Source organism: Pseudopipra pipra, chromosome 4 (genome assembly GCF_036250125.1).
Source record: "Pseudopipra pipra isolate bDixPip1 chromosome 4, bDixPip1.hap1, whole genome shotgun sequence".
Taxonomy (NCBI): domain Eukaryota; kingdom Metazoa; phylum Chordata; class Aves; order Passeriformes; family Pipridae; genus Pseudopipra; species Pseudopipra pipra.
The window spans coordinates 36,670,039-36,694,101 of record NC_087552.1 but is presented as its reverse complement, the minus strand read 5'-3'; the positions used below and the strand labels follow the sequence as shown (position 1 = coordinate 36,694,101).

At 36.6% G+C, this 24,063-nt stretch overlaps 1 long non-coding RNA gene across 1 annotated transcript in view; it reads left to right on the top strand.

Moving 5' to 3' along the window:
• LOC135413160 (uncharacterized) overlaps positions 1-24,063 on the top strand; it is a 155,454-nt gene that overhangs the window by 54,247 nt on the left and 77,144 nt on the right. The window contains exon 4 of the long non-coding RNA XR_010430114.1: positions 22,806-22,953. This is a non-coding gene — a long non-coding RNA (uncharacterized LOC135413160). The remainder of the gene's footprint in view (positions 1-22,805; positions 22,954-24,063) is intronic.

Below are 24,063 nucleotides of genomic sequence, written 5' to 3'. Positions count from 1 at the left end.
TCTGACGACCTCTGCCATTTTACCAAAACCTAAGAATTTGTAGTAGGCTGTATTTAAAGACTTGTAGTATAAGATGAGCACTGTGACTGTATGCATAATAAGTCATGTTTCCCTAAAGCAACTGAGTAAATGTTTGTGTAACTAATTGGATTTGCAGTTGTTTAGTTTGTATGTGCCTTTGGGTATCATAGGAGAGTTAACCCTGCTGGAAATCTTACATGACGTGATGGTCTTAAGCTCTCATGAGACAGTCTAACACAAACTTTCACAAGGTTGAGTAAGAGACTTCTAAACATGTTTTATTTTCCAGCTTGGTTTACAATGTTCTACTGAAATATTCTCTAGGACTTTTAAAATCATTTCTAACAAAAATTAAAAACTAAAGTTTATAAAAAAAAAGGTGTGTGCAGGTTTGGTTTGACAGTTGAACAGAAGTTAGTGCTGGATCTCATTTTATCTGAAACATTTTGACCATTCATAAAACACAACTAAGTTTTACCTATTTTTTTCTTCAGAGCTAACGGGTAACACTATAATACAATACATCCCCATACATCCTCTCTATCTGTTGCCAACATGATTATATATAAAGCCTCGGCATTAAATTTTGAATTCTTTGATTTTGTTAAAGAGACTGACAGAGTTACAAAAGAAAAAGTTTGTGGGAATGCAATTTCTCTTCCCTTTAGAAAAGTAATTTTAAAATAGAAGTTACATTATTTCCCACTTTTTGCTATTGGTAGATCTCCTGGGTACAGTTACCTTGGAAACATCATATTCTAAAGGAATAAGAATATATGGAACATTTTCTTGCACCCATTGATAATGCCTGGAAAAAGGATGCTGTTGATAACAGTAGAAAAACATTCTTTAGCTGAATCAGAAACCTGACCTCTAAGATAAAGTTTGAGAAAGAGAAATCTTAGTTTGGAATATCTGGAGTTGAAAAAACTTGATGGTTTCTAACCTTTGCTTTATAAGACTAACAGGAGAGGATTGTATTCATGCATCATGGCTTTATCAAGTGTATTACCTAAATTAGAGCACAATTTGAATATATACAAATATATTTGTACATATATTAGAATATAACTACATGGTTAAGTTGCAAAAAAATATGATGCAATATTCAGGTCTAAACTCAGTGACTATTTACTATTTACAGATATCATGATTATAAAAAAGTTGGAGTAAACACTGCAAATTCAGCCTTTTCTGAATTACTAAAATCATGAAGCATTATTGCTATTAACTCCATTCCTTTAAATTTCTGAGAGCTGACATTGACACTTGCCTAGTTTTACATGAACCCTGATGGCAGAGAGTGAATCTGTTGGAAGGCTTCCTAGAAGTCTTCCTTGAGTCTGCAGGATGGGATTTTCTTAAACTCTCAAAAGGCAAGATTACATGGTCCACTGCTGTCCTAGCAGTGAATGGAAGATACCTTGTAAAAAGCAGGATAATTCTACCACCAGTGAGGTTGTTGAGTGTTGTTTATTCATTTGCCTCCACTTCAGAAGGTAGTACAGTCTCTATTTTTCAGTTTCATTAACTGAGAGATTTAATTTTGTGTTACATCACACAGTGTTTGCACTGCATTAAAAGGAGAAATAGGTAAATGTAGCTTTTTACAGTCTCTAACTGTAGAGGCTTACTTATGCCTTGTTGTGGACAGTCTGTTAAAGCCAGTACCAAAACAACCAGTGGTGCAGGAGAAGATCTAGTTTTCTATATTTGTAAATCTCAACACACGAAACCTTCAACAGCTCTCGTGTAGAGATGCACACAAAGAGATGCACTATCTAGAAATGCAGCATCTTTGGGTAAAAATCAATGGATCAATCTAGATCCTCAGGTAAAATCAACCTTAAGTGACAATACTAAGTCATGATAGCAGTGACATAAGTATTATGTAACAAATTAACAAAGCAAGTACATGCCAATGGCATTTTGTGTTAAATCGATCTATAACTGCGTCTACTATTCTTTTTCAGACTTGTTTCTTCAAAACTTGAGCTTTCTCTCAAAAAATAGCGGAAGTTGAATGAGAGAGATGTTCTCAGAGTTTCTGACTGTGTATCAAGTCCTTTTTTTTGTAATAACTCATTTTAGAATAGCTTTTCTTTGAATTCATAACTGATAAATTGTGGAGTATTGAGAACAGCTGAGAACAGGGCAGCTTTGGCTTTGGTTTATGGAAGGGAGCAGGTGTTCAACAGGTATTTGATCAAGATTCTGCTCAGGATACCACGGATCTGTAACAGAAAGTGACAAAGTAACAGTGCAAGGGAAAAAAGCATGGAAGAGAAAGAAACCTATTCAAAATTGCAATTACAGGAAACACTGTGGAGGTTGAACTGGTAGTACTTTTAAAGAGATAACTAAGATTTTATTCTGTTATTGAGAAAGGGAAGAGTAGCACTAGACAGTTGCTTTTTTTCCCTCTTAGATTCTTTATACTGATTCCTTTCTCAAGGAAAGACACTTGCCTCTCAAATCCTGAGAATGAGTCAGCTAGATCTTATTTGTTCCGGGGTGGTGATGCCATGTTTTGATCATGGTTTGTCATTTAAACAAATGTCATTTAAACAAAACTTTAGGGAGCTGACATACCACTAGAAATTAAATATTATGATCCCAGCAGTGTCAGGCAGAACATCAGCCATGTGCTTTCTTGAAGAGTAGAAATGAAAAAAAAAATTAGTATCACACCTTTATCTAACCTCTTGGAGAATTAATTTTATATTCTTATCTCCAGTGATGCAGTGAGACCATATAAGTAGTTATGGTGCTATAGAAGTCAATGTAGTCAGGCAGTTTGATGAATGTCTGACCTACCATATGCAGGGGGAAGTGCCTGAAGGCTGCTCCTAAAACATTACCTCATGCTCAGAGAAAAGGAAGCCAGTCTACTTTCAGTCAAAAGAGACTTGAAAAAACAGTTTGAAGACTGATGTATCAAGTCAGCAGTGAAGAGATAGATTTGTATTATTGACAGTCCAACCAGAGATTTGGAGTCATTATCAAGTTTGTTTGATAAAGAAGAGAAAAAAAAAAAAAAGAAAACCAAAGAACTCCTGATTAAAACCCAAACATTTGTTCTCCTGTACAAGCTTGTCTTTGAAAAGTATTCTATATTTTCCTCTGAAATGTAGTACATTACTCTAAACAGATCTTCTCTCTCTCTAAATTCATAATGGTACCTGAGTATTGTAGAAACTACAACTTAAGATTGAATTTTATATGTAGGCATCTTTATTCAGCATTAATGGAAAATAAAAGGAAAACACTACACACCAGTGTAAAAGAACATTTGGTCAAGTCCAGCTCTCCAGCAGACCAAGCTCAAAGAAATGAACCCGTGGGTTCTTTGTGCCTAAGCATCTTTCATTGGTTAAGTTTTGACAGGTCTTTGTATCTTGCACCATTTATTTCCTAAAGGTTGTTTCCTTCCATAAAACTTTTATGCTTTTATTGACTTATTAATTGATTTAGCCAAAAAGTTAAAGAGATTTTCAGGCTCTCAGTGCTAGCAGCGCTTTGGCATTCAATTCATGTGAGATATCTTCAAATGCTATATTAATACTGTTTTCTGTCTTGCTCATCCTTGTTGTGTGATATGACTGGTGTCTTTATGGGAACCTTTGCTAATTCACTGACTGATAATACACATGTTGCTCATTAGTCTTTTATCTAGCGGTTTATCAATCATCGTCTTAAGCACCCATCACTTCACTTGCAACGCTTTATATTTTTCAGGTCAGCTCAGTGTTGCATTAAAGTGCAGTCACAACTCTCTGTTACGCTCCAGCCTTTTTCCTCCATGAAACCTCACTGCTGACAACAAAAGTATTTGGATACCATGGCAATATAGGGTTTGTGTACACATGTCTGCCTGCAAAGCATGGGCTTCAAAATGTAGGCACTGGAAGAGGTAAAAACTAGCTGACTCTCAGAGAGTGGGGTGGGTGTCCAGGACTGGCAGCTGAAAGACAAAATCAACCCCTTTCCCCTACACATGGAACATCCTTCTCATTTGTGAATAGCTTCTGTTAGAAGCAGGAAAGCAGAGGAGAGTCTGAGATATTTATCAATGGCTTTGAAGGGCCATCCTGGATGGTGCCAGTCAGAACTGCTCTGCCATGTCAGAGATCAGCAGATCGCATCATGCTTGTCTTAGAAGGTCTACTGGCTGCACTCCTTCCTGGCACTGATGGCTTTAGGGAGAAGTGATGGGGAAATTTTTATAGCAGCAAAGAATTATTCTGAACTAGGGAAACGTTCAGCTCAACTGCTCGGTATGTGAGCAGTTATGTAACTCATACCAAATAAGACAAAGTACATTTGGCAGATAGATTAAAAAAATCACAGAGGTACAATAACAGTTCTACCTTAGTGAATCACCTTTCCCAGGTAGAACCATTATTTACAGATTGCTAGAGACCACAAGCTAAAGCAAATTAGTTTTTGAAGGTGGGGAGAAGGATAGTTTTTTTAATCTGCTTTAATTCTGGAAACTTCCTTCCCATTTCAAGTAGTTTATTCAAATTTAATCATGGGGGTGTCAGAGTATAAAAATGTTTAGTTATGGTATTGTTGGGGAATTTCAACTTTCACTGTAATGATACTACTTGTGCCTGTACTGAGAAGTATCCATGGAAACAGTGCAGTAATTCATAAACTGTAGAGCTGTATTAAGTCTGTCTACCACAAATATGTTTCAGCAAGAAAATCAAGAAGACACTTTTCATGTCAGTGTTGCATAGCCATAGAGTCGATGATTTGAGCCATGCCACAATATATAAAATATTCAGTATTTTCTGACTTAAAGAACTGAGAAAACCAAATCAAAACCATGAAACTCTCACCTTCCCAAGCAGATAATGTATCACAAAAAAAAGCCTGAAAATGAATTTTCATGTGAACTAAGTATGAATTTGGAGCAAAACTGTTTATATGACTATTTTTGAAAAATTATCAGATCATAGTGAAATAAATGGAAATAGAAATATTCTGCTGGTACCTGCCCAGATTATAGTTTATGTTCCTACTTAAGCCCAGCTAATTAATCATGAATCATCTTGACTAAGGTAACATGATAAAAAATGGTAATCTAAGTACTCTGGAGCTTGCTTTGTAGGGCAAAGTTGGGGTTTTTTTCTTGTTTTTTTTTAGTTTTTTTACGCACAAAACCCCATATTATTTCACTCAAGTTAAATGTCAAACAATTCTGTTGCTCAAATAGGTGCAAAAAACTTTATTTCTGCTATATTCTTGTAAAATGTAAGTAAGTCAAGGAACTGGTTTTCTAGACTTGAACTTTTCAAAGACTATCTGTCCAACTTTGGTCAAGTCAGTGAAGACCACATGTTCAAAAAGATTATTGCTCCTTTCTATTTTCATTCAAAATGAATAATTCATGTTGCTGTGATCTTGGCTGGGAGACCATTGTGCATTGAGGAGTTAGTGATCCCTGTACCAATGAGTCTGTGTAGGTGCAGCCCTGCGCTATGCTCTGCCACATGCGCAGCATGGACACTAAGCCAGAGTTGGACTTTGCCTGGACTTTGTAATCACTGGACTTTGCCAGTGCCAGTGATTACACTGCCTGTGCAGAAGTGCAGTGACAAATTATCAAGTGAAATGCTTTTTGTTTTACAGTAGAAATGACAACTAGATTTTTTTTCTCTTAAGAATATCCTATAGGAACTCAAAAGACCAAAATGAGATTGCCTTGCAATGGATGGGATTTGCATAGCATGCTGTGCCCTGGCTTTACACTTGTTCAGACCTACCCATCTCGGGGCTTCCAGTGTGTGAATGGACTTAGGATTGTCTATACTATCCTCTTTTCTTTATAGTTTTAGCTCCAATAAATGGCATTTTAGGGGATACTTTCCTACAGGGTCTGAGTGCCTTTCTTAATGGGATAATAATGAACTAACATCTCACGATACAAAACATGTGTGTAATCTAAGTAATCAAATAAATCAGCTTTTAAAATGCCAGAGGGATTACATGCAGCTCACAGTGAGAGCTGAGACATTGCTCTGACACACTGCCTTTCTTCTTTGAGCTTGGAAGTTCAAATGCTGATATCAGTATGTAATCCCTGAAACTGCTCCTATGTTTTCTTAATACAGTTTTTACCAAACAGTGTTAGACAGTAGTTTCTTATTTCCACTGAAATAATAGGTTGGACTTTTCAATCTTGCAGTACTCCAGTTTACCGCGGCACTGAAAGCTAGCATCTCAAAAATAGAAAGAAAAATTACTGCCTGACTGTTGCAACCACGTTTAACAGCCAGTCCTCAAAGGTGGGTATCCGAACAGGTCAAATACAATCAAGACTTTAGACCAAATGTGAAAATGCATTTCCCTTTGATGATAATAAGGTAACACTTGCATATGTAGTAGTACAGTAGAGGTTAGCAGAGAGATCTGCTCTGGATATCTGATTATGAAGTTTGGAGCCAGCACAAGCAGTTGGTTTTCTTGCAGATTTATTTCTCCCTCTTTTAATAATTCCCTGAAAAAAATTGTCTACAACTGCTTTTCATATCCTGAATGTTGAGATTGGGTTTGAATTTCTTCACAGTTTTGTTCTCCATCAAAAGGCTTGGCACGGAAAGTGCTCTGTCCTTTTGCAAGTTGACTTGTATGTTTTCCTACAAGAAAGAACTATTTAGTTGTTTTATTCTGAGTTACTGAAATTAGCTCACCTTTGCCATGTCTCTGATCATATCCACTTGATATTAACTTTATCTACAAGCATGGAAGGACTATTTTCTACACTTTCTACACTTAAGTCTTAGATTCTGGCAATGTGTTCATTTTGAACATTACTCATATATATCTTGAACTAATGAGAGTATGGCTGAGCAGATTGGTGAATTTAGATGTAAGTATCCAATTATGTCTCTTTATATTGTTATGACAATACATAGTGCTCTTTGCAGAGTCTTCATAGATGACAAAATTCATTAATTTAATATTACTGTTGCTAGTTACACTGTGAAAGGTTTCACTGCTTATTGTTCATTTCCCTAGATCTTCCTTTACTTTGTCATCACTAAAGTCCATAAAGGCAACTTCTATGGCATGTTTATGAGAATTTAATTTTGAGAGCCCATTTTCAGGTTCTGCAGAAAATACATCTTTTATATTATCTTACTTTTCCTCATTGAGACCTTAGGTACAGATGAGATCAGCTTTTTCCTCATATTTTTTTCTAATTCATTAATGCCTTCCAAGCCAAAGCTTGACAATTGCCTAATTTTCCCAGTTTCTGTTGTGCTGTTTAATGTCCACCATAGAAGTGCATGAAGTTCTGCTTTGGGTGACCCCCCCACACTAATAAAAATCCTTGTCTTAGGTAAACTTCAAACCAGAAAGGCTGTGCATACAATGTATAGCCATAGGTCATATTAATAGTTTCCCACCCAGTATGATTTGAGAATCTTTGCCACTTATTCTTATGGGTGATGTTATGCCTGGCTCCCATTGCTCCCTTAGGTCAATCTCTGTCCTTTCACTTCCCTGGAAATATTCTAAAATTCTCTATGAAATTAAGGTTTTGAGGCTTTTCTCCTGCCAGTCTTTATTGGTATTGTCAATATAAACAAGAAGAGAATCAATCCTGATATTCTAATAGTGTTGTGTTGATGCAGATCTCTTAGTGTCCAACTTTATTCAGACTAAACAGCTGACCTGAAAATATGATCTCTCTTTCTCTTCCCCTTCCCAAATCTCTTCTTGTTTTAAGAATTCAGAGGCAAATAGCAAGGCTAGAAATAGGTGAATAATAATTTCAAATGGAGTATCTTAATTCTAGCAGCAATATAAGTGAATGATAATTCAAACTATGTGAAAAACAAAGCCACACTGAACCAACAAGTATAATGAGTAATGCTCAGGCCATTAGTCTAAAAAAAATTAGGGTCCTTTCTAGTCAAGTAGAATCCATTCATTAAAATGGATCAGCCTGAATTATAGATTTTGCAGCTAAAGAAAATATAAAGAACAAATCAGTGTAATTTGTCAATTGTAAACAGCTAAATTTGTATCACTGGCAGTAAAAATCCACAGGCTTCTTTTTCCAGTTCTCAGACAGAGCAACTTATTCAGTGATTCTTCACCCACAATGCTTCAGCAATAACTGATAAACCAGCTCCTCAATATCTAGTTAACAGCTTTAATTTGTTTTTTGATTTGTTAGATCTCTGTAGGCCTCTCTATCCTTTACACTAACTCACATTTATCTCACATTTGTGCTGCAACAATGATTTGTACCGAGCATCTTATACTACCTTTGCTACTCTAAAGGGTACCCTTCATCCTTGATTTCTTAATGTACGGTTTAGTTTGGGTTACAGTGAGCTGGAAAAATTAAACCATAAACATCAAATATATAGTTAAAACATTGCAGAAGGGTCAATGGATTACCTTATTTACTCTGTAGAGGCTATGGAAATTCATTTTAGAGAAGTAATTGTTTTCAGTCTGGGTTCAGGGACAGACAACACTGTTGTCTTAGAAACTTGAGGTTCAGTGTTCTCCAGCTCTGTTTTTCAAGAGAAGTGGAAAAACAAGAGATTTACATTCTAGAAAATATATTCACACAAACCACACACTTAAAGCTTCAAAAACATTTTTTTAATGGATTATGTTCATTAGTGTTGGAGGTTTCCATATCCCCTGTGTTTTCCTTTGCAGTTTATTCTCACTGAATCTACAACTTGTCCACTGAACAATGTTTATTGGAGACAATGCAAAGATGAGTATTAGTAACCCCTTCGGAAAGCCAGCATTTGACATCTAAAAAAGCTGTGCTTACCTTGTGGTTTTATTAGAAAAAAAAGTAAAGAATCAGATCACTCACATTCCCACCTGCAAATATTTACTGGGATTAAAAAGAAAAGAAACACAGGTGTCATACATTAGAGCTCTTGCAAAGCCATAACTTTTTGGCACTTTTGTTACAAGAGATAAAGATACTTGCTGACAAAAGTACTTGGGATAGCAGAAGAAGTGGGGAGAAAGATGCTTTTATTAAAAGATCCCCGGCTCTAAATCTCTAAGCCCTTTTGCAGTCAACACAGTGATGTGCACACTGTCTGCAACACAGCTCTATTCCTCAGAGGCACAGGCTGAGAATGACTTCCAGATACCTCAGCTGGGAATTTTCAGATAATTGTAGGTGTGGGAGTCTACTATATTTAACAGATAACTGCTAAAGAGAAAAACTGAAGTTGACAGATGGTCATAATGTATTGTAGAGTGACATAGCATCTCTGATCCATAACATTTAAATGCTGTCAATACCACATATTTAAATGAAGCTGCTTTGTTCTACTGGAAGCATTACAGGTTATTGATGTGAAAGTATTGATCAGGTCCAGTCAAATTTCATCTAGGAGATGTGTTAAGATCACAGTCTCCACCTCTTTGTCCTGGTGCTTAGTGGGTTTGAAGGAGTTATCAAAGCCAGGAAATAGCCCTTCTGCTTTTTCTTCTGACTCTTTACGTTGGAGAACACTTTCATTGATGCAGCTTCTAAATTTTCCCAGTAATCACTCCTAGTTCTAGGTTGGTGAACCTAAAGGTGGTATTTTTTACTAAATCTTAAAAACAAATGGAAATACTAGCAGTTGGCCACTGGGAGCTACACAATTAGAATGTGGGTCCAAGTGAGCTTTGTAAACCATTGGATGCCATTTGAGTATGATCACAGAAAACAACCTTCCATATGCAATATCATGGGTTTGAAATTAGCAACAGTAACATTTTTTGCCCAGTCAAACAAGTTCAATTGACATCACTGGAGGGATAAAGTTGGTAGAATCCCTTGTAGTGTGAGGATTAAAAGAGCTCACCAAAACATAGAGCTCTGCTGCGGGTATGTCCTGCAGCAGAGCAGGGGATTGCGGTAAGCAGGGCAAATTTCTAGAGCCCAAAAAACTGCAGGAGAGCACTGAGACCCATGTGGAGTCTTTACTGTATATAAAGATCAGGTTCATGATCACCTAAGGAACCTGAACATAAATCTATCCAACTCGATGAGATGCATCCCAGAATCCTGAAAGAAAGGGCTGATGTAGTTGCCAAGCCACTCTCCCTGACATTTGAAAAGTCACGGCAGTCAGATGAAGTCCAGGTGACTGGGAAAAGGGAAACATTGAACCCATCTTTATAAAGGGTAGAAAGGAGGACCCTAGGAACCACCAGTGTGTCAGCCTCACTTCTGTGCCTGGGAAGATTATAGAAGAAATCCTCCTAGAAGCTATGCTAAAGAACATGGAGGACAGGTGTTAAGATCTCGTTATTAAAATGATTAGATAGATGCCTCTGCCTGAATTAAGGTGCAAATGAGAGCATATGCCAAACTCAATATTAAAGATTTTTATTTAACAGTAAATATGAGGTAGAAAGAGACAGAAATAGGAAAAAGAGAGGAGTGGGGAGGCAGGGGGGAGAGGAAGAGAGTGACAGACAGACAGATTAAATAGAAAGAATATCACCACTCTGTGGATTCCTACAGTGTCCCATAGATCCTCTTCATGTGGTTTTCTCAGTGGTAAGAGTCCCAGTCTTGTTGAAGCGATGGTTGCCCTCTGGATCCCTTGAGGGAAGCTCAGGGTGATGTGGGAAGGCCCATGAAATACAGAGTCCATAGGGGTTTTGTTATGCTTAGGCTAGGAATAAACGCCCTCGGTACCTCCCTGGGACAGGGAGTTTTGCACTGGATGATGTAATACTGGGAAGTGTTCAAGGCCAGGCTGGATGGGGGTCTGAGCAACCTGATCTAGTGAAAGGTGTCCCTGCCCATATCAGAGGGAACTGATATGTAACTAGGTGATCCTTAAGGAAAGGATCCTTAAGGTCCTTTCCAAGACAAACCATTCCATGATTCTGTGAGGATAAGTGATGGAAAGAGTAGCTTTTGGATGTATGCATTAACGTTATGGCTTCTGCTTGGTGCAGCATGCTGCTAATGGAGTCCTGGGTGTGCATGTGGAGGGGAGGAAAAGAGGAGAAGCTGGATTCATATTTCTTTCACAGTTCGACTGATGGTTTGCTCATAGACAGGATCCACAGATAACATTAATTGATGTCATCATACTGGTGAGAGGCTTGTCAACAACATTCAGTACAGATGAGAATCTAACATGGTTTGTCTGTAATTTGTTATCTGCCTAAACTGTTTTACATAGCTACACTTAAACAGTGACCTTAGGTTGTAATACTGTAGATATCTGCATTTTCTGTGAAACTGTGTCTGTGTAACACATATCCTGGTATTCCAGCCTCTGCTCCATTCAAGTATTTGTCTTTTGCAGGTCTACAGAATAATTACCTCTGATTTAGAATACTGTCAGCCCCATGTCTATATTGATGCTGACATGTATTTTAAACAGCTTTTAACACAGTTTGGTAAACTGGATAAGTTGAATCTTAAGAATAAACTTGTGAATCTCACCCCTCCCCCCCCCCCAAACAATTTAAAATCCAGTTGTCTCAAAGCTCTGATGTGTGTGTGTGTTTGTTTTGGCTTTCCATTATTTGACTTCTAGAGAACATTGTCAAGTTTATGTAATTTTGGGCCTGGCAGTTAATGTGTCCCCTGCAGGCAGGTTCCATATGAATTAAAAAGAAATTCAATTACTGAACTACTGATAGCTTATCTCAACAGAATGCAAATGGCTAAGTGCTCACTTGCTTATAAATGTACCATTTAACTAGAAAACATGCTCTTTAAGAGAAGCAAAACCACAAAACCTTCTCTGATGTTTTATATTTTCAGGTTTTTATGCATTTCATATTACACTATTTACAGTTCAAACTGTGGTGGTCTTCATTAAAATAAATTTGAATGAAAACAACAAAAATAATTTTACAAACATGCCAAACAATTTATTATATTTCCCAAACAGAGACAGTGGGAATATTTCCTCTTTAAAAAAGATTAATAACCCTTTTGATAAGAAGTGTATCACATTTTCTACTTCTAGTTTTGTTGTTCTAGGACATTAATATTGAAATTAAGACTTTGTTTCCTGTGAAATGTGGTCATCTCTATGTGTGATCACTAGTTATTACACATGGAACAATGAGCTAATTTCATTTTCCTGTAAAAAAATTCTTTATGTTGTTTTTGTGCTTATCTTCATTTTATATGTATGTAAAAATTGGTCTATGAATGGTGTGTTTCTCATCTTCACAACCAGTGGAGACACTATGTTTACTGACTTACAGAGTTAATGAATTAACCCATATTTCTCTATGGGTTTAGAAAATATAGAAGTTATTTATTCATAGTGCATATAATGTAAATAGCTGTAGGCTCTTCACTGGTGCATTTCCTTAAAAAAAGAAAATCTGTTATCTGTTTTTATAGTTATAGGACACTGACTGTTGTGTAATTTTAGGAAATTGGTTAGACTGGTATTAAAACATAAAGACTACGTTCCCTGCTACTTTTGATCTCAAAACTTTGTATGTTTTTGTTTGAAAAGCTATACATTTTTAACACGTTAATAATAATAATAATAATAGCAATAACAACAACAACCATGTTTTAAAAATGCCTCGTTTGTGCCTTGAAGAATCACACTATGAAGTTGTCCTACCTACCAGTCCTGCCAATTGCATTAAATCAGTGTTTTATTACAGTAATAAATGCTAGATAAATATATAACTTTTGTAGGCTGAAGTCAAGGAGCTAATCTATCTTCTTTATACTGAACAGTTATAAATATACTCATTGAAATAATTGCCAAGAATCTGGGTACTTGATTCATTTCAGTGGACCTTTAAAAGAAAATTTGTAAAGAAATCTCCCTGTATAACTTTTGCAAAACTGATATTTCTTCAGATCATAAACCAATTCTTTTCTCTTTCACAACAGTGAAGACACTTAATGTGACTTGTGGTTGTGGGGTTAGAAGGATGAGTTTCATAACAGAGTTTTTATGAAATAATTTTGAAAGAGAAATAATGAATGATATATATCTGGTGTCACTACTATGGCATATTATTATTATTGGATTTTTCAGAGTGTGCAAAATGTGTTTGAAAACCAATATCCTGGGATTGGGGCTTAGTCCTACATTGCACAGTGCTTTACAACCCTGTCAAAAAAGGCATTCATATATATATTTAATCATAAGAATGGAAATATTTCAGTTAGGGTAATAGTCAGGACCTGCAGTGTGCCCACAGCTTATAAAAAGCAGCAACTGCCTGAAACACAACCAAACAGCTTTTGAGAAGAATGTTGGTGTGAATGAGAGGCTCGGTGAGCAGCACTGAGTGGGCTTTGCCTGGGACCCCATCCGTGCAGCCCCTGTCCTGTTAGCACAGACTGTGCACCCAGCACCTCATGTCTGGCTCCTTGCAGCCACATAGAGAGCTGAGAGTCTGGTTTGTTCCAGCTGTAGTGGTCAGTTCAGGAAATGCCAGCTGCCTGATAGATTGAGTAAGATCTGAATCAGGAGAGTCGGGAATGAGACTTTAAAGTAACAGTTTATATGGTGACATCTTTATTTCTCCATGTTTTCTTCCTTAAACAAAAGATCTCAACCTACTAAGACTCTGTAACAAGCACAGTCCTGCACTTTAATAGAAATGTTCTGATGTTAAAACCAGCTGGAATTTCCAGCACCAACCTATTGGTGGATTATGACGACAGTATCATATACATTATATGACCAAATACCCAGAGCAGAAAATGTTTCTGCACATTAATAAATTCAGATATATGCAATGCTTAGTCCACACAGCAAATCTTCATAGCCAGTTTAAATACCGAGGTTTGCTGAGGTTCTCCTTGCTTGAGAAGGTCCAAAATAGTAGGAAGCATTTCATAAAGAAACAAATACTAAAAAAAAAAAAAAAAAAAAAAAAAAAAAAAAAAAAAAAAAAAGTAGCAAAGAGGTGGATTTCTTAAATATTTATGGCTTAGTTGAGTAGATTTCTGTTTGCTTCTTTTTCTCTACTTTCTCATTCTTCCTTTTCTTTGTAGATGAGCATGGTATAGCCCATGAGGATTCATTTACCGTTGGTTTAACTTTTTTAGTTCAAACAAGTGAAAAATAACAGCATATCTGTCTGGGGTATTTTTTGTAACCATCCCAAAGAGAAGCCTATTTCTAGGGCTTACTGTACTGTATTTTGCCACAGAATTTGGACCATTTTTTAAATTAAGGAGGTATGTTCATGTCTTCAGTCATCTGTGTCTGGGCTGGAAGTAATATTATCAAAGCTTACTTCAGATGTTCTCAATAATATTACTAGTGAAGATGTCAATTAATGTAACAATTTTAATACCTAAAGCACCTACAAACTCATGATTTAATACTGAAGTTGTTGACCAGAATAAAAGATCTTGTAATAAAAAAATACTGATTGACAAACAGAGAATTTTTCTCCTAGGCACTCCTAAGGACTCCATTACTGTCTTATCTGCAATTTTTATCATTTAAATAGCTCCAACAGAAGGGTCTCTGAAATCTTAACAGACTAGTTTTGAGTCCTTTGCTCATCCCAAGTTTAGCTTAGTTTTATGTGACAACAAAGGAAAGTTAAAAAGGAATGATATTTATGATGAAAAAATTCCATCTATAGTTCCACTCAAAACCCAGTCCGTGCCAAATTACTTTTGTTTTCCTCAAAGGTACCTTCAGTGGTACTAATCAAGGCAATGCAATGACTTCCATTGCCAAGGTGATTAAATCATTCTATAGCCAGCCAAAAGCATTCATTGATGCTGTGCCAAAACAAGATGTGCTTCTAATTATCGAAGTTTTCTACTGTTACAGTGCAGGAATTGTTTCAAATACATGTACCTGAAAGTACACAGTTCTCACGAGATGTCTTTTACTATGTTAAGACCATCCCAGATACATTTGTTGATCATAAAGATCTGTTTCTATTAAGGAACATCACTTGATCCTATAACAGCAAATGAGTTTCAAATGTTTCTAAAAAAATACCATCTACTAAAACTTACCAGTAAATAAAACTCAAAAACCTGTGATGCCTGTGGAAGTTGTAACTTTCACAAAAACAAGCCTACAAACACCACAAACAGCTGTTCCAAGCTGTTTCTTAGAGTAAAATGTAAGATTAAATTAACATTTCGTTAAAATTTTCAGAGATTTGAGTAATAAAAAGCTTTCAGGCAAAGAAAGGGAAAAAATCCTAATGTAGACAAACCTTTTTGTGAGTTGCAATGTTCATCCATGCTGCAGCTTAATCTGAAACTATTGTGAGGACATTTTAGATATTTATAACGTGGTAAGGAAAGTAGAAGAACATTTAAAACCAGAGAGTATATTAAAGTGTAAATAAGGATGTAAGCAGCATTTAAAATATATTTTTTCACAATTTCTTTAATGGAAATGTTTAACTTTTGGTCATCCTAAAGAGGTAGTGGTCTTCAAAGATAGTAATGGAGAGATGGATAAGAATTCTTGAAGGAGCTTCTATAAAAGTAGAAAATTCCTTTTTATTAGAAGTTTGTCTCCAACAGTATCATTAGAATATTTATGCTGCTACACAGGTCTCTACAATAAACATTTGCTGCACTACTGTGCTTTTCTTTCTCTAAAAGGCCAAGTACTATAAATATCTAATAGTTGGAATATTGTGCTTTAGCACTGGGTAACTGATGTATCCTTGTAAGCTGGTATGAAAGTTTCTTAATATTTTCTCTTTATGCAAAAAGATCTATTAGAAACACCTCAGCCTTCACAAGGAAGAAAGAACAAGGAATAAGGACAGTAGAATGTATTAATTATTTAAGGAATTGTTGTGCAGGTTCTTTAAGCAATAAATATTGAGATTAGAAAGCAGCTCAGGAATGCAGAGTAGTTATCAAAACCAATATAAAAAAATCAACAATATCAAACACTTCACAAGGATAAACTGTTTCGGTGTAGATATAGAAAGTGTTTATCCAGTAATTCCCAGTATGGGCTCTTTTTCTTGAAGGTGTTAACACACAAGGATCTGCGGTTGTTGTAGAAGGCAGTGTAGTCAAAGGACAGCTTTAAAGCTTTTACTCATCTTGTTAAGGAATTTAAATCTGAAAAGAATATCTAAATATGCTCTGTCATATTTGCAACTGGATCAGTAATTTATATATAAACAATTAAAACATTAAATAAACAATAACATGCAACTAAGAGGTGAATATAAAGGGGTAGCCTATGGAAGTAGAGAATGTATAGATTAAAGCTACTAAGAACTGAAAAAAGCAAGAAAGCAATCTATTCAAGTATAAGTTTATGTAGTAGTATATGTAAGTGTAATGCCCAATTAGTTAACAAGGAAAGAGAATGAAAAGTTAAATGCATAAGAAAGGCTATAATATTTAATGATTTTGTTTGCACCTGTCTCCATACATTAACAAAAGTCTAATTGTGATCTGTAGATTAGCATGATGATTTTAATAAAACCTGGGCTCCAATAGGAAAAGGCCATTAGATAATATGTATGGTAGTTGTACATAAATCTAAGAAGTAGTGACAATGGAGAATGTGTGAATGGTCTGCAAAGAAGTAATGAGAACAGGAGGATTGATGTGTAGAAACTTTGACTTCCAGCTCTGAAGTGGATAGGGTTAGTCATAGCTGCTCTCACTTCACTGTTACTTTGCCAGGTTCATTCTTTCTTGGAAGATCTCTAGAGCTCTAAACTGAGGTTTGCTTAAGGATGCACCATGTACTAATTTAGCATGACAGCTTTGTATTTTTCCATTTTTAAGCTAGTCTCTTGTATCCTTATGTTTAACTAGATTTGGCTTTTCAAAAAAAAAGAAAAAAATGTGAACATGACACTGTGTTTGCATCAATCATTGTTTTGACATCCTTTACAAAGCTCTGCCATATGAATAGTGTGGATTGCTGAGAATGTGTATAACTCAGCATGGGTCAGCAGTGTGCCCTGGCAGCCAAAAGAGTCAATTGTGTCCTGGGGTGCACCAGGCACAGCATCGCCGGCCAGTCAAGGGAGATGATTGTCCCACTTTGCTCTGCACTGGTGTGGCCTCACCTTGAATACTGTGTGCAGTTTCGGGCACCACAATATAAGAAAGACAGTAAGCCACTAAAGAGTGTCCAAAGGAGGGAATCAAAGATGGTGAAGGGCCTTGAGGGGAAGCTGTATGAGGAGCAGCTGAGGTCACTTGGTCTGTTCAGCCTGGAGAAGAGGAGACTGAGGGGAGACCTCATCACAATCTACAACTTCCTCGTGAGAGGAAGAGGAGGGGCAGGCACTGATCTCTTCTCTGTGGTGAACAGTGACAGAACCCAAGGCAAATGCCTGAAGTTGTGTCAGGGGAGGTTTAGGTTGGATATTAGAAAAAGGTTCTTCACCCACAGGGTGGTTGGGCACTGGAACAGGCTCCCCAGGGAAGTGGTTACAGCACCAAACCTGACAGAGTTCAGGAAGCATTTGGATGACACTCTCAGGCACATGGCATGACTCTTGAGGATGGTCCTGTGCAGAGCCAGGAGTTGGACTCGATGATCCTTGTGGGTCCCTTCCAACTCAGTTTATTCTGTGATTCTGTGATTCTGTAAAGCAGCTGTAGTGTAGAACTTCTCTCTAATTTTGGGGGTCAGATGAAGGGAACGTTAGAGGTCTCTGGAAATTATGAACCAGTCTTCTTGGTTTTGTTCACTTAGATGATACCTGAAAATTACTAAGCAACCTACAAATATATGGAAAATAAGTAAAAGCCAGCATTGATTTGTTCTTGAAAAATGTATCTGATTTTCTTATTCGACATAATAATTGGGCTACTAAAAGAGAGAGAAATAATAGATACTATAGATCTCGACATCTTCATAAGCAGAGTAGATTAATACAGTCTATGGTAAAATTACCATTTTGTGGAGTGATGGGTCAATAAGCACTGTGAAGCAGGGAAGGAATTAACTCCAGCAGCAATTAGGGATGTAAGCTGCAGAGACCTATCTGCAGAAAAAAAGTACTGGCAGAAGACTAGGAAGGGAAGAAAGGTGTCTGGAAAAATCCAGTCTGTGCGTAGGTAGGGCTCCTAAAGAGGTTACATGCAGACCCTCTGAGGGAAAAAAAGACCACCTCTCTCAATGCTGTTAAGTGCAAAGTTCTCATAAACTGAGTAAGAACATTATATGTCAACAATAATAGGCAGTAGCAGTGCCTGTGGGCAAATTTCTGGTCTGGTCTGGGATGACCATGATAAGAAAATGTTGAAACTTTACATTGCTGCAATAGCCCAAAGTGTGATAACTCATTGCGTCTGTGCTGATGGTTCGGGAAGATCTGTTCAGCTTTTTAGAGCGCAGCCATACCACTGTCAGAGAATTACAACAGGAATGCTAATGTATGACTATGGCCCAACAAGAATGTCTTGGCGCTGGTCACCCAGCAGCAGTGAGTACTGTTGATGCAGGCACTGACTGAGGTGAGGATGCTAAGACTAAAGGCCAGGACTGGCTTAAATGGCATTGAGCGATGGCCCTCAAGTGTCATAGGGTCATAGAATGGTTTGTGTTGGAAGGGGTCTTAAAGATCATCTGGTTCCAACCCCATTTTCATGGACCCCATCAGCAAACTCCTGATCCTGATGTAATTCTTCTGTCAAGAAGTGGGAGGCAAAAACATTTACGAAAACAGGGAGATATATGTAGGTTGTGCTGTGATTGGAGATTCCATTTGTTCATCCACATCAAACAACATCTGGAGTTAAGTCAGAGGCTACAAGACCAGGTGTACAAGAACAAATGCAAGGTATGTAGAAGTAGCTTCAAACTTTTAATGTGGACATGAGTAAGAAGTCATATTTAATAAGGAAAATCTGTAAGTGATACTTACATCACCCAGGAGACATAATGTCTCAAAGACAATAACTCTGAATAGTAATTTTTCCTCTGAATCTTGTAATCATTTTATATATGATTCTGCACATTTTATCAGCCACATAGTCTTGCTCATTCCTGCTAGCTGAGTTTAAATAAGTAGATACTTCTGTTTTGCCATATTGCCTACTAATTTTGCTGTAAATGCCAAGAAGCTGAATTGTTCTTATTGTCTGACCTGTTCAGTCTGTAATGACTGATACTGCTGTGCTAGCATAAACCATGTGCAAGCCAAATGATGCTCAAGACTCTTCTGCTAAACATGCCAGCCTTTTGCGGTGAAAAACACCAGAGAAAAGAAAAATAATACCTAAGAAATTGAATGTAACATCTCCAGCACAAGAAGCAACAAGTAAATAAATGGGAGCATATTTCAGAAGATGGCTGAAACTAAATTATCACATCCTGAATCTGGAAAAAAATTATGTTTGTCAATAGATAGTAAGCCTTAGTAAGAAAATTACTGTGGACATGTTATGGACATGAATAGGTTGTGTTATAAATTGTTAAGAATACAGCACTAGAGGATATCAGCTCTCCGAGTCACAACTGTTCACCTGCTTGGCTCTATTAAGCATCTGTTAACCCTTTACAGATAAGTGGAAATTTTATAGTAAAGTGTAATCCTTTGGCACATAAAATAGCATAGATAGTATATGTATGAAACACAGCTTTTGGAAAAGAGTGTTTGCACCTAAGAAATAGCAGAGAGGTTGTGAGTTTGAAGATCAGTGACATACAGATCCAGATCACTGAAGCCCAACTGTTAACACAATTACATTATAAATCTGTGTTTCAGTTTCATCATACAAAAATGCATGACAGATATTTTCAATGAGAAAATTTGTTGATTATTGCCCTGAAATGCCAAGAAAGTAGCAGAAATGTGGGCAAAGATTCAAATATATATGCAGTTATTACTATTTGTTAGAACTTTTGGGCTACTCTACAACTTCAGCAAAATTAATTAAAATTATACTTTCTTCATTGCTCTCCTTTGAACTCTCTCTGCTTCATATCCTTCTTATATTGCAGTGCCCAAAACTGCACACAATATTCAACGTAAAGTCTCACCAGTGCAGAGCAGAGTGGGACAATCCCCCCCCTCAACCAGCTGGTGATGCCCCCCAGTACAGGTTTGGCCCTCCTGGCTGTCAGGGCACTGCTGACTCATATTCAACTTACCATCGACCAGGACTGTCAGGTCCCTTTCCATGGCACTGCTTTCCAGTCTGCCACTCGTTCCCCAATCTGTATGAACGCCCGGAGTTGACCCATCCCAGGTGCTGAATTCGGCACTTTCCTTTTTTTTTTTTTAACTGAGAACCTATTCTGATCACAGCTCAGCTTACATCACTTTTTGAGGTTCATTGTAAACATAGAGGGTTTTTTGCATCAGGTACCAAAAAATTTATGGATTCCACTAAATCTTTAATTTGTATTATTCCCATAGTATAAATACGTAGCAGTGATGTAAATCTGAAACTGATGTTTATTTGGCTTATTGTGCCTCAGGTCATATCTAAATGGTGAGAAGCAGCATGAAGGTCCTATGAGCATAGATATATTTACCTGGCATGATGCTCAGATGCTGCAGCAATGAGGATCTTAATATAACTGTGGCCTTCTCATGTCCTTCAGCAAATCCATCCCTTATATACTTAACTATATAAGTAGAAAGGGTGTTGGAAGCTTGCTGTGTCTATGGTGGAAAACAGTCTATGGGGATCCTAGGAAAATGAATATAAGTTTTGCTAAAATAAGATGCCACACCAGCAAATGAGTCAATATAATTCTTATTATCCACAAAATACACATAAAATACTACTTACCAAACTCTTTATTGCTACTAAACTGAGTGCTATTGTAAATGTTGTCAATATACATGGGTAAATTTTCCTTTCCTTGGTGACATTTTTTGCTTGTAAGGCATTAAGCTTCACATTTATAAATAAAACACATTGAAGAGTGTATCATAGCTATAAAAATATGTAGAGGCTTTATAATTATATAAAAACTTTGATAAGCCATTTGAGTTTGCTATGAACATGAGCATGATAATGCACGTGGTTTAATCAATACACCTTTCAAAGGAGCCTCATTTGGGAAAATGCAAAAGCCATATCTTGCAGTCAGTAATAAATATTTCATTAAATTATCTCTGATTTAACTTTCACTCCAATTGGCAAACCTCTAGTGGTACATATATTTTTCCTCTTGATTTTATTGCGCTGGTAACATGCAATCATCTCACAGCCCTTTGCTTTCTGATCTATGGTATATTGCCTTGCCTTAGATTAATCTCATAGTCATTATCTCGTTTAAGTAGGTAATATTTGACCATCTAATCAGTTTAAGCAACCTGAGTAGAATAATATGGGCTTATATTTGGCATTCAGAAACATTTCTGAAACAACAAGAAAGTGATTTGACAAAAATATATGATCTAAATTATTCCCTTTATGCACGAAAATGCACACTGCTTTTACTGACATAATTAAATTGACTACGTTTCTGACTTTTCAATAATGAAAAAGTAAACCCTTGAGTGTTTAGATGATTTGCTATGTTGATTTAAAGCAAAGAATTCAGCAGTTGTGTGGAACGTAGACACATCAGTGCCATAGCTTTGTAGTGTAGCAGATTTCATAGAGATTTTTTATTTTCCCATGTTAAATGCTCCTTTTCAGTCCTTGCATTTGTATATTCTAATTATAGTGAAAAGAAGAAATTCTGTTTATCATGTCATCCAGCTATAGAAAGAAGTAGTATGTTCAGATTTCAAAATTGTTGAGTTGCAGTTTTTTAGTAGATGAACAACACTTCTTTTTCAAGGCTTTAATGTTTTATGGGAAGATAGTAAAGGCTTCTAGATGCTTTCGGAAATCAAATTTAGACTAGCAAATTAGTAACTACTGATTCTGATGCCGGAGTTTTGACTGGCAGGTAAGAGTTGCTGCTTTTTGGGTGGATTTTTTTTCTGTGGATTTAATTTTGATACTATACAAATTCTACAATACAAATTCTAGAATACCACTTTAGGAAATACACTACATTTTATATATCTATGCTTCTGTAATATAATTTCAGAGCCTACTAATCATTAGAAAGATATAATTAATGTTATAGCTCACTCGGGTTACCCAAATTAGGTTGCATGTGCAACCCAAATATAAAAGAAATGCCAGAACACACCCTCTTGAGCAAAGCAAAATTGTAACCCCAGTGGAGGACTGTTTGATTACTTGCTTTTACAGCTGTTTGTGTCTGTGCTAATCATGAAAAAAAAAAAAAAAAGTTGTTTCTCTTCAAAGACAGTACAGTCAATGTTAATTGACAGGATAAAAGACCCATAGAACTATCCTAGTGGCTTGTCTGCAAAGTACACTGCAAGAAGAAACTGCAAAAGAAAAAGGCTCTGGGTCATAAAACACAGTAAATAAAGCATTATATATTTAGAAAATAATAATGAAAACCACAGGAAAGAATGAGTAAAGAAGAACATGAAGCTTCTTCTCATAACTAAATAGAATAAAAGGAGAGAATTCAGAGAATAAAGCTGCCCTCATAATGGCAGCTAATTATTTTGAAACTCGTATTATTTATGCTGCCACAGTGCACTGCTGTTAAAATTATGGACCTGCATTATCTATATGGTATACTCAAGTCCAAAGTGTTGCAATTTATATGTTGGGCTTCACCACTCACACAGAGGTTTGATTTTTCCAGAAAAAACCCAATCTGAAATGAAATAGTTTCCAAAAATGTCTGGTCACAGGGAAGTAGATACTGTTTGTTTCTCTAAATGAGATGCATATATTCAGTGTCACTCTAGTTTTCAGACACTGTAGGGAAGAGGGATCATGGTTTTCTGTTTTCTCCTTTCCCAAATGGCAGCATTCATTCTCTGGTGATGTGAAGAAAGAACAGTGTTTATACTTCTCTTTGTGCTGGAAGCTGACATAAAATATGTCAGAACATCTGAGGCTGCTAGAGGCATTTTCCACATTCATCTATTCCTGAAGGGAGGACATATAACCAACGGGTAAGCATTTGAAAGACTGCTGTGCCTTCACAGTTACCCTGTGTGTTTTCAAGCATATCTTTCTAAGCTTGTTTCTTAACCATTATTTTTCTGTTGTTATTTTCAGTCTATTTGACATAGTTTAGTACAATTATCTACATTGCCACAAAGGTACCCTTGTTTTTCTTGGAGCCAGCCCTGCTCCTCCTAAATATGCATAAGATGCACACTTCGGGCTTGTCTAGTCATGATTCACATGCCCAAAGCATAAAGTTTGGAACATGACATGTAGACTTTGGAATAATGACTCTTCAATACAGACTGCTTACAGGAGAGCTCTGGATGAAAAAATAAAGTATTTAAATGATTTCCCTGTGAAGTAAATGAAGATATTATTAAGATATCACATTCATAATGACAATCTGCTTAAGTTTAGCTGTTGGGTATCCCAGACTGCCTCTGTTCTCTTCCTGAATAGATTCTTACTCCATTTGTTGAAGGAGTTCCTGTCTTGGGGCTCTGATTTTGAAGGTTTGGTAAGCCTCAGATACTTCTATAAAGCTGGAAGCCACGTTCTGCTTGGATCTGAAATCCTCAGGACATAGACTTTTGATGCTATGCCAAACGTCCAGGAACCAAAAGGCAGACTGCACAGAAAGTCTTAAAGGTGCTAGTAGTCTTGGGATTCCAAATGCTATTTGCTTCCCTTAATCTGCCTCTCTTTGGAAAAAGGCAACTTGAAAGACTGTAAATTTGCAAGAATGGATTAGTCTGCCTCCTGAAGTTATTTTAAAACAAGAGACTCAACCTGGGACTCTAGGCAGTGCATGGCAGGATGATAAAAACTTAAAACAGTCTCTGATGGACATCTGCTTGAGATTTAGCAAAAGTCTGCCAAAACTTCATGTTCCCATCTAAAGGTCATTGCTGACATATCTTAATTGTATGGAAAAAAAACTTTTACTGAAAAGTTCTCAAATGACTTGATTAGAGATACCTAACACACACTAACTGCTTTCTGGGGTTTCAGTCCAAACTGAGTTAAAAAGACATGAAAAGTTAGGGGTTTGTCATAAACATTGGAGCTGAAGAGAAAATATAAATGTTTGGAGTTCATAATTTCAAACTGGA